Raw genomic sequence first — 10,829 nt, 5'->3', positions numbered from 1 at the left:
CTTCTCAGCGGGGCCTCACAGGGTGGGGGGGGGTGCGCGTGGTGGGGTGTGCTTCTACCCACTCAGCCCTCAGGAGAGGACAGGGGACCTGCTGGCCCAAGGCCAGGAGCCTCCGGGCACTGTACTTGGGAATGTGTGAGGAGCACCCCAAGTGTGAGGAGCACCCCATCTCACGGAGCCAAACACGAAGTGGAGCCCCAACTGAGCAAAAGTTAGTGACTGCCTCTGCGCCCGCCAAGGGCCGAAGCCTGCCCTGTGGAAGTCTGGCCACTCCATCCCCCCAGGGACTGGGGAACAGGCGTTTTTTCAGTATAATGTTTTATTTGTATATCTTTTACATCCGTTAAGTTTTACACAATGTTTGCTTTCTCCTCTCAGGTACAGTCCCCCTAGAATCCCCACCCCGGCTCCCCCATGCACCACCATGACAGTCCCCAGTGCTCTTCCCGCCCCCGCTTTGACCCCTCCCTCTTTCCTGCAGAATGTCCCTGACTTATAGTTGTCTGTTTTGTTTTGTTTTGTTATTATTTTTACCCTGATCCCTTATTTGGTTCCCCTAGATTCCTGGCAGCATCTTTACAGACGGGATCAAGTCAAAAAGAGGTCACGCTGGGTTAGGATGGATCCTCATCCAGGACCTGGTGTCTTGAAGGGACATTCAGGCACGGAGGGAGGGCTGCGAGGACAGAGCCCGCCTGGACAGAGCCCGCCTGCACCCTCAGGGGGCGGACAGTGTGAGAGCCCCCCCCAGAAGCCCAGCCTGCAGACACCCCGATTTGGGACGCCAGCCTCAGGACTGACCTGTGAGCCTAAACCTCTGTTGTTTTCAAAGCGCCCCTCAGGGTGCTGTGCTGCCTGGGCCCCCGGGAAATGAACTCACCACCTTCACTCACCCCTCCCGCCCCACTCGCCAGATCACTCCCGAGGTTGGCAGAGGCCAGGAGAAAAGCCATAATGCCTCTTTTTTAGTAACTCTTATCAACAAAAAGAAAGCTCCACTTGGAATTTTTCCTTTTCTCAGTGAGCCTATTTTGGTTCCTACTAATCATTTTTAAGAGCTCTTAACACAAAAGCCAGAGATTTGTATCTACTTCTCTGAAACCTGCTTCCCTACAGTTTTATGCCAGCGTGTCTGGCTCTGGGCGCATTTGTGTCTTTCTCCACCCCTAAGGCTGGTCAGGACACACTTCTTGGGGGGGCTTCTCGGTCCCACTCCCGTGAACTCCACCGGCCTGCAGGCTTTCATCCCTCAGAGCTCCCCAGCACACGTTCTTGGGACCCAAGCCTCCCCCTTCCTCCACTTCCTCCTCCTCCTGAGACAGGGCAACCAGCAAGTCAGCTCTGGGACTGGCCCTGCCCTGGGAAAGTGAGTGGGCGGCCGATGTGGTGCTTCGCAGGGGACATGGGTCAAGCCGGTAGGCGTCCTGAGCAAAGGCGTCCTGAGCAAGGTTTATCTAGCGCCACACTCAGGTCAGGCAGCTGCCCGTTCTCCTGCCTCGGCCCCGGCCGCAGCACCTCTCTTTCCAGGTTCCCTGTCGTGGACAACCCCCTTAGCTTCGCTGCGTCTTGCTTTCTTCACCCATGGACCAGTGTTCAGAGACCGACATCAAGGTTCATGGAGGGGCTGTTAGAGGCGGGGTGCACAGCCCCTGGGAAAAAGCCCCCTTCAAAAAGGAAGCAGATCCAAAAAAAAAGAGGCAGATCAGAGACACTGGCTTCGACGGGCTGGCTCGACCTGACTGTCCCCCAACAGCTGAGTCTCGTGAAGCACAGACACACTTCTCCTTCACCCCCGAACACCCCGGTCACCGCCGCCCATCCATCCGTGACAGAGTGCCGCCTCGCCTCCCAGCAACACAAAGCCGGGTCTGATTCCACTTTTATGCACTAGGGCAGTGACCTTTCAAGAGAGAACTCAGTCATTAAGACATGAATTTAAGCCAGCTTCATGAGGGAGACAGGCTAGCAGAAACCAAAGGGAAAGAATCTGACAAGCAGGCGCCAACACGCTTTTGACCTGGGATGAAAGCATCCGTATTAGCAGGAGAATTATTCCTAAATACGATCTCTTTGGGGACAAGGACAGAGAGGGTAAAGAAAGAGGTTTTCCAATCGCCGCTAGCCACAAGTGGATTTTCTTCCAAGCCTTTCAGCTTATCTATTGTACCGCAGGCCTCATGCATTTTTCACAAGTCTCTTAGAATTACTGAACAAATTGCTGGAAGGGTAAGTGGCCTGGACCATTTCATCACCGAGGCAGGAAGGCCCAGCCCACCTCCATGGCGAGTGCTGAGCACTGGCCCTTCAGAGGGCCTGCTGCCCAACACCTAGAAAGGGACCTGGGTGTTCACAAGGGGAAGCCCTGTGCCTCGCAGATCCTCGGTGGCAGGCCAGGGGGAGGGCGGAGGATGTTAGATGGGACAAAGGGGCAGAGATGGCCAGATGGCCGCCAGCCCCAGGGGAGGGTGATGCCAAGACAGGCCATGGGCTCTCTGTGGGGCGGGGGGAGTTGACGTCTCCCCACGGAGCATCTGAGCCAAACGTGGGGCCCGAGATGAACTCCAGAGATGATACCATTTCCTCTGCAGTTCCATTTATGGACAGGAAACACGCAGGGGATGAAACAGGCGAAACATGCAGGCAGAGATCTCAAGTTCAAATCCTACCTCTGCCACTTCATGTTCATGCAAAACGGGCATTCTGAATAAAATCTACCTCGGGGGCCCTGGTGGGCAACAGGGAAATCATGAAGGTGAAACGAGCAACATAACACTGAGACGCTCCCCCGGGCTACAGTACATGGATCCTGGGGCCGAACCTGGCCGAGCCCGTCTTGCAGGCCCCGTCCGTCAGGTGGCACGCCAGAGCCACGCCGGCACCTGGCGCTGCCCGGGCCAGCCCTCCTGCTGATGCCAGAGCAGGACATGAGCCCTGGCAGTCCAGGCTCCAGGGGGCGCCCCGTGGATGGCATAGGCCCCCCACAGAGCCCACTATATGCCCACGGCCACCCACCAGTCCGGGAAGGGTGGGTGCCCTCTCAAGACTTGATCTGTGACTCTCAGGAGGTAATGGGGGCTCTGGCCACGCTCCCAGACCACGACAGGTCCCACTGTAGAAATTGGTGATCTACAGGTTAAGGACGTCTAGGATTTGCTTCCTAAGAAACAGGTGCACAGGCCTGGGCGAAATGGGAGGTGGCATGAGCTGCTTGGTGAGGCGGGCTGGTGGGGCCACGGGACTCAAGTATGCAGCGTTCTCAAGTATGTTTTGATTTTTCATAACAGCGAGTAGCCAACTCCTGCCTTTCTGCAGCCTGGCTGACCCCCAGTCGTGCCCGAAGCAAATTTAAACCCCAACACTATCTTTCAGGAAGGAGCCCGAAGCAGCTACCCAGAACCCCAGGAAGTGTTAAATTATGGTAAAGAGGGCCATCGATAACGAATCAAAATAATCACGATTGGGAACATTTCAAAGTGCCAGCAAGGGCCACTGGCCCAGGACTCGATGTGTGCACCCCGCTGAAGGAGGCTGCCCTTTCTCTGACTATAAAAACCCTGTGAGGTCAGATAGAAACTATAAAACCCTTAGAAGAATCTTGGCATTCGTCCTCATGACCTTGGATCACACAGTGGTTTCTTGGCTACGACGCCAGAAACGCAAGCAGGAAAACATAACGAAGTGGAGATCAACATGGGGACCTTTTGTGAGTTGCGGTCACCCAGCCCAGACCCGGGGCGGGCTCCCCTCTCTCACGGAGGGGGTGCTGCCCGCTGGGCTGTGTGCCCCAGAGCCCCCTGCTCGCCCGACCGCCAACTGCAGAGCCGGGTCTGAGGAGGTCCAGGATGGATGGGGCGCCCTGGGGGAGGGGGAGCTGGCCTGGAGGAAGGGGGCACACAGAAGCCAGACGCCCCTTCTCTGCTGGCCTGGGCTCTCTCCCCTGTGAAGGGGCGCGCTGTGTGGAGGTTGCAGGCAGCTGGAGGCCAGCAGACCTGGCACCCGCGCAGCCTCCGTCTGCAGCTGCACACGCGTCCATGGGTGGGCCCAGGACCGGAGAGGGGCTGGGTCGCAGGCTGAGACGGTGGGGGCGGCCCGGGCCTCCTGTAGAAGAGCAACATCGCCTGTGGGTCTCCAGGTCCTGGCACTGGAACAACGGGCTCCTGGCAGTCCCATCTCAGCAGGCACTAAGGGAGTGGCCCTGATGCAGGCTCCCCACAAGGGCAGGCCCGGCCGACCCCAGAATTTGAAACTGGAGGAAAGGAGAGCATGGATGCTCATCAGCACCAGGGCCTACTGCGAATCTACTAGTTAACTTCAAAGCTGAAGGGAGGGGGCAAAAAGCAGGGCGCAGCAGACCTCGTCTGTCTCCCCGCTGCTCCCCTTAGCAGTGCATTTCAGTCAATATGCCTGTTCTGCTCCCCGCTCTGTCTCTGGGGAATCCTCTCACCCCCGCACCTCTGGCCTGCACCCCAGTTCTTGCATGCAGAGATTTCTAAAAATACACCTTTAAAAACAAAGTTACAGAATGGGAGAATCCTGCTGGCCAGGGGCAGTGTGGGGGGCAGGCTGGTGTGGCCAGTCATGGAACAGAGCTGAGAACCTCCCAAACCTGGAGAAAGTGCGTGTCCTGGTTTGGGAAAGGCCCGTGCCCGCCCGGGCCGACCTCCAGGGCGGGGGCTCCACACCGAGCAGGAGGGAGTTTGCTGCTCAGGCTCCGGGGAGGGTTTCCCTGCCCAGCTGCCTGACTCACCCTGAAGCTCGTGGCGTGGGCACCGCTAGGCCCCAGGCCTTGACGGTCGAAGGTGGCGCCATGACCCCCCTCCCCGCTTCCTGGTGTCCTCCTGGTCCGATCCCCTCCCCTTGAATGTGGGCCGGACCTGGGACCCCTTCCGGCAGGGGAGACGTTACGCCTGTGACTGTGTGTCTGAGGCTCACCCTCCTGCTCTCCCCCTAGCAGGCTTGGAAGCTGCGAGCTGCCAGGGTGGCAGCCTTGCTGGGAAGCCCAGGTGGCCAGAAGCTGTGGCGGCCACTGGGGCCGGGGGACGCCTGCAGCAAGGACATGAAACCTGGATTCTGCCACCACCGATGGGGCAGACCCTTCCAGTCCGGCCTCTGATGAGACCACAGCTCTGGGCAGGACCTGGACTGTGGCTGCAGGGACAGGCAAGCGGAAAGCCCTGCGAGGCCCCTGTGGGCTGCAGTGTTCGTGGTGGCTTGTCTCGCAGCGACGGGGAGGAACGCAGAACCCTCTGAGGTCTCCGGACAAGTGCTTATGTATAGGAAGGAGGTGCCCACGCTGTGAAGGAGGGGCCCGTGGGGGCAGGGAGGATGCAGAGGGAAAAGGGGCAGGGGTGGGCCGGGCGCCAGGTATTGCCCAGTGGGACGGAGGTGGGGGGAGAGAAAGGCAGGGCAGGCCCGGGAGTGACCTCTGGGGAGCAGCAGCGTCCGCTGCTTGGTGGAGCACTGGGTACGCGGCGATCTGGGGTGAAAACTCGGCACGGTGCTCACGTGAGTTACATCTCGTGAGCAAGAACCACCAGTGGCCCCAGTGCCGGCGCCCACTGGCAGGACATGGCGTAAAGCAAGGCTGGAAAATGGGGCGCTCTCCCATCACGCCTGCCCCACCCCCCACCACAGCCAAGGGCACTGGTCATGCAGGAGCACAGGGGACAGTGCCCCCTGGGTCCACAGCAGACGAGCGTCAGCACCTGGCAAGCCCCCGGCTCCGGCAGCCAGGGTGTGCGCGCCAGTGAGCACCAGGCCACCCTCAGCGCTGCGTTAGAACTGCAGTGACTCTGTGGCTGTGAACGTCACTCCGGGGCCTCGAGGGAGAGGGTGACCTTGGCCTACTCATCAAGAATCTCACTCCTGCTCCCCAAGGACATGGCCCACGCCAGGCCTCCCAGCCGAGGCACAGAGGCTGGCCTTTAAGTCCACTCCTTCCACCCCAGTGGTGGGCAGAGGCCAGGAAGCTCTCGTTCCTAAGGTCTTGCTACCGTGATGGGGTCCTGGCAAGACGCTATGATGCTGTTACCATCAATCAGCACAATAATGGCGGTGACAGCAGCTAATGTGTCCACAACACTCACCAAGGGCAGTAACTATTATACAGTATACTGGAACGGACATGTTTATTCCTCAATAGCACTATGACATAGGTCCATGGATCCATGGGACACATATGAGGGAAACTGAGGCTCAGAACACCCCAAGCCTTGCCCACACTCTTGCAGCTAGGGGTGGCCAAGATGGGACAGGCCCCAGGCCACATGGCTCCAGGGCCCTCTGTCCACCGAACAGGCGCGGAGGGCAGAGGAAGACCTGGCTAATGAAAGGCATCTCAATGCTGCCAGGGCCAGGGCTCTGTAGGGGCATTCCCCTGCAGAAAATTTATAGTGAAAGAGAAAAGGAAACCTTCCTCATGTTCCCCAACCCCACCCTGGGCCGCTGCCCGGGGGCTGGCCCCAGGAAAGAGTGGCAGGGAGGCGTGCCATTTCCTTTCCCAGGTTAGAGTCACAGACGGTCACACCTGGCAGGACCCCAGGTGTGGGTCCCTTCAGAAAGGGGGGGCAAACTAGCCCAGGGTCACACAGCGAGGTGGCAGATCCCAGGCTGCGGGCCATCTGCTCCTCCCCGCCCACCAGGGGACACCACACCGGCCCCGCATTCTGCATCTGATCCCAACCTGAGTACACGAAGGACATGACCAATGCCAGGGTCCACCTCGGCCTCTGTGAGGGCACGTGCGGGCTCCTCGGCAGCCCGGGGGGGGCCCTTGCTGGAGGCACCAGGGGGCACAGGGGAGGTCCCGCAGCTGGAGGACAGCAGCACGCGCAGTGTCATCCGTCGTCACACCCTCAGAAAGCAGACCCTGCCCGGGGAGGTCAGCTCCGCCTGAGGGCAAGGCCATTGGGAGGACCACTGCCGCCCTGAGACCCACTGTGATGGACATGAAATAACCAGGGTCAGGGCCTCAGGCTCCCAGGCAAAGCCTTCTTGGCACCACCCGGAAAGCCTGGCTGTTGCTACAGCTTAGAGATGACCGCATGCTGCACTGTCCACTCTAGGCCCGGGTGCTGTGAGCTGAGAGAACAGCCAGCCCCGGCTCAGCGCAGCTTTCCAGGAACGACAGGCTGGAGGGCCGCTGGCCTGGCCTAGGGCTGCGGAGGCAGATTCGTGGAGCTCAGGCGTGGGCCGGTCCCAGGAATCAGAGGCCGCGGCAGCACCCCGCACACAGCCAGCACAGCCTCCGGGGCACCGGCCTCGGGGCGAACTCAGCCAGAGCGGGGCGCAGGCCTCAGCGGCCAGCGGCGGCTTCTGCTCTCTCGTCGCCGGCAGATCGCCGGCCCGTCCAGCCCAGCCCCACAGGCGCGTGCCAACCCCGGCACGAGCGTCCTGAGACAGGTCAAAGTTACGGCAGAAGGGGGGTCGAGAAACTCGGGTCAAACCCTAGAACCAGCAGCAGCGTTCAGTGTCCTCTGAAGTTACTTTACGTCTGTTTTCCTGTCTGGAAAAAGAGCATCAGAGTAGCCCCTGTGTCCACACACAGGAGCCCGGGGTGGCCAGGCCCCATCTGGCAGGGCCAGGAGACGGGCTCTCCACACGGGGACGGCAGGTGAGGGACAGGGCGACAGCGTTCGTGTCGGGGACAGAGGCCGTTCACCGGCCTGGCCGCCCCACGGACCACCTCTGTCTACACTGCGGCCCTGTGAGGACTCTCCACCTTGTTTGTGTCCTGATGGGTAATAATTTCCCTAAAATGGATCCTTGGGAGAGACAGGTTTCCCCCTCAGTAGAAACCTCAGTCTTAATCAACCCTCATTTGTATTCCAGAGAGCTCCCTGGTGTCTGAGTGCTCAGCCTGGGGCCTCTCAGACAGCCTGGGGGTGGGGTGGAGGTGGGGGGCTCAGTAGCGTGGGTGTGTCAGTGTGTGTGTGTGTGTGTGTGTGTGTGTGTGAGCCGTGGGGTGGGGATCTGGAGGTCAGTGAGGCTGAGCCATTGAGTCCCAGGCACAGGCCACGGGGAGTAAAATCACCCCAGGCAGAGGGAACAACAGAAGCGAGGGAACAGTGCCAGCGTGGCTGGGCAGATGCCCCCAGGGGGGGCCAGGCAGAGGGCAGGGGGGCCAGCTGGAGAGAGACCAGCCACGGAGCTGGGCTTGACCCCAGAGCAACAGGGCCCCGGGCCGGGCCGTGACCACCAGCTCTGAGTTTCTCGGTGTGAGGCTAGCGGGTGCCCATCCGGGACGGGCCGGCCTTCGGAGGCCCTGGGCGCCGGGCTGGGGAAGGCCTGACATGCTGCCTGGCCTTTGGCACAATCTCATCTCTTTGACTTGGCAGAGTCGGTGAAAGGAAATTACAGTACAATTTGCCCCTTGGCCAATTTGCTCTTCAGACCCATTATTTGAATCCAGCAGCCAGGCCGGAGGGTCAGGCCCTGGCATCGGGAGTGCGGAGACAAAGGGAAGCGTGTCACGCACGGGAGAGGAGCAGTGACCCCGGGCCGGGGTCCGCACGGGCGTGTGAGCCTGGCTCGGATGCTGGCCGGCCCACAGCCAGGTGCCCGGGCTGAGACGCAGGGCGCAGAAGGCATTGGCACGACCGGCTCGCCCGTGCTCCGTGACTCGGTGCCAGATCAAACAGACTGGCGACAGCTCCGAGGAGTGGGACGTGGCCCAGGCCGCTCGCTGCGGGCGTGACTGGGACAGCTGGTCATGAAAGGGACTGGAAGCGCCAAAGGAGGAGTGCCCGAGTCAGCACTTTACCTCTGGGTGCTGTCCCACGGAACTCCCCACGTGGACACACAGCTGCCGGCCCCACCGTATTTCACCACTGTTGACAGTTCTAACACGCAAGCAGGAACGGCCCAGGTGCCCTCACAGAGATGCCCAGGCCGTGACAGACGCCATGTGGCCGGCAAAGAGCGAGGCCCGGTGAGGAGTCACCGCCAAAGTCCTAGCTGAACACTGGCTTTGGGTGGGGTGGGGAGGGAAGACCACTACTGTTCACATGCACAGGCCCCTGCAAAGGCCGCTGCCCCCCCACCCCCCGCCGCCCCAAGACGGAGCCAGCCATCTGGGCAGCAGGCTGAAGCAGGCTGCGCTGGGCGGGGGGACCCCCCCCCACCCCCGCGGTGACAGCAGTTACATGGCGCTGAGAAAGGACGAAGTGGGAACACCCAGCCCCCCAGCCTCCAGAATGCACCCTGCAGCCCACACCACCAGAGGGGTGGGGAAGCCCTTTCCAGCAGGGGGCTCGCTACGAGGGCCTTGTAGGGTGGAGTGGAGCTGAGCACCCAGAAAAACAGCAGATTCTTGGGAGGCGTGACTGCGCGGTCACCCTGGGTGAAGTCACAGCAGCATCACCCCCAAGACAGAAGCTACCCCCAAACTTCAACGCCGGGGCCCTCAGCATACCCCTCCACAGTGCGCCAGGGAGGAACTGGGGTCCCTACAGGGAGAAACCACTGCTCAGAGAGCTGGCACAACGGCGAAAACTGTACCTCGTGCCAAAATACAACCTGGAGCGCCGTGGAGCAGGGGCTGGACGGAAACGAACACTTCATTCTTCGGAGGCGGCGCATACCTTTCCCTGCGCTTTCCCGAGGCCCCACTGAAAACAATAGCTCCTTTTCTGTTCCCAGATTTCAGCACCAAACTCTTAAGCACTCTCCAACTTCTGCACATGGAGACGGGCGAGCTGCCAGGACAGGCTGCTCACCTGACAGTGCCACCGCCCTGTGCCGCGCCATGGTGGCGCTCAGGTCTTCAGGGCAGAGAGGAGGCCACACACGCAGCCTCCGAGCGGTGAGCATCTGCGGGGCGGGGTGCTGGCGAGAGGAGGCCTCTCGTTACCCAGAGCTGGGCCGGGACAGACTGGCATGCACTCAGGGACTCCGTGGGAAGTGGACGGTCTCTGAGGTCACTGACAGCTCAGCAAAGTGGAGGCTAGAAAGGGGTCCCCCGACCCAGCAGCTGACTCCCCCCTAAGCTACTGATACACCCCAGGAGAACTTGGGGAGGGGAGGGCAGGGGAAACGTCTCTGAGCAGGGTGCCACCCCGTTCCCCAAGTGCAGGCTGGGGGGTCGGAGGGGCAGTGAGCACCTTCCCTGGACCCATGGCCCGCTCACCCCGACGCGACCCGCAGCCCTTCAGCCAGCCTCACTGGGCTCCCAGAACAAGATGAGGCCTCCGGCCCACAGGCAGCTGCCTGCCTCACCGGCATGCCCACGGCGTGCACAGCCAGTGTCCAGGCACCCGCGCTGACCCCCACAGCTCTCAGGAAGGCAAGGCGTCTCGGCTGCGGTGAACTTACACCTCCCCTCTGCCATCAGACATCGAGCAGTGCCTGGGGCCACGTGGAAGGAGGGGACAATGCTACCGGCACCCAGCGGGAGGAGGCCAGGGGTTCTGCCGGACATCCACAACCCACAGGGCAGCCCCGCCCCACTCTGGCCCGATGTGTCAACAGAGTCGAGCTGATCAGCTGGAAGCAATGTGCACGCAACTTCCTTCCACACCTTTGGGGAGAAGTTACCCAGGAGGGCTGACGTTCCCATCACCGGCACGCCTCCCCGCCCACGCTGCCCGCACTGACCGTCCACACACCGGGCCGCGGCCACGGGCTGGCCAGAGCTCAGGCTCAGGCTTCTGCAGCTGTCGCCCCCCACGGCACCTCCCGCACTGTACAAAATCCAGCTCTGCTCAGGGCCACTAACAAGGTCATAGAGTCGTGGGTCAGCTGGGGGGTCGGCCTTCCTGTCCACATGGGGAAGGCCGGCAGATGGCTAATGACACCAATTGGCAGCAGCCCCCCCCCCCCCCCCCCCCCCC

General features: G+C 61.2%; 1 protein-coding gene across 2 annotated transcripts in view; it reads right to left on the bottom strand.

Annotated features, from left to right (window-relative positions):
- Positions 1 to 10,829, bottom strand: part of ITPK1 (inositol-tetrakisphosphate 1-kinase) — a 127,941-nt gene that overhangs the window by 29,456 nt on the left and 87,656 nt on the right. The gene's annotated exons all lie outside the window — the stretch shown is intronic.

The sequence above is a fragment of the Condylura cristata genome, unplaced genomic scaffold (genome assembly GCF_000260355.1).
Source record: "Condylura cristata isolate star-nosed mole 26May11 unplaced genomic scaffold, ConCri1.0 scaffold00013, whole genome shotgun sequence".
Lineage (NCBI taxonomy): Eukaryota > Metazoa > Chordata > Mammalia > Eulipotyphla > Talpidae > Condylura > Condylura cristata.
Note: the sequence above shows the minus strand (reverse complement) of the source record. Positions and strands in the feature narration are given on the sequence as shown.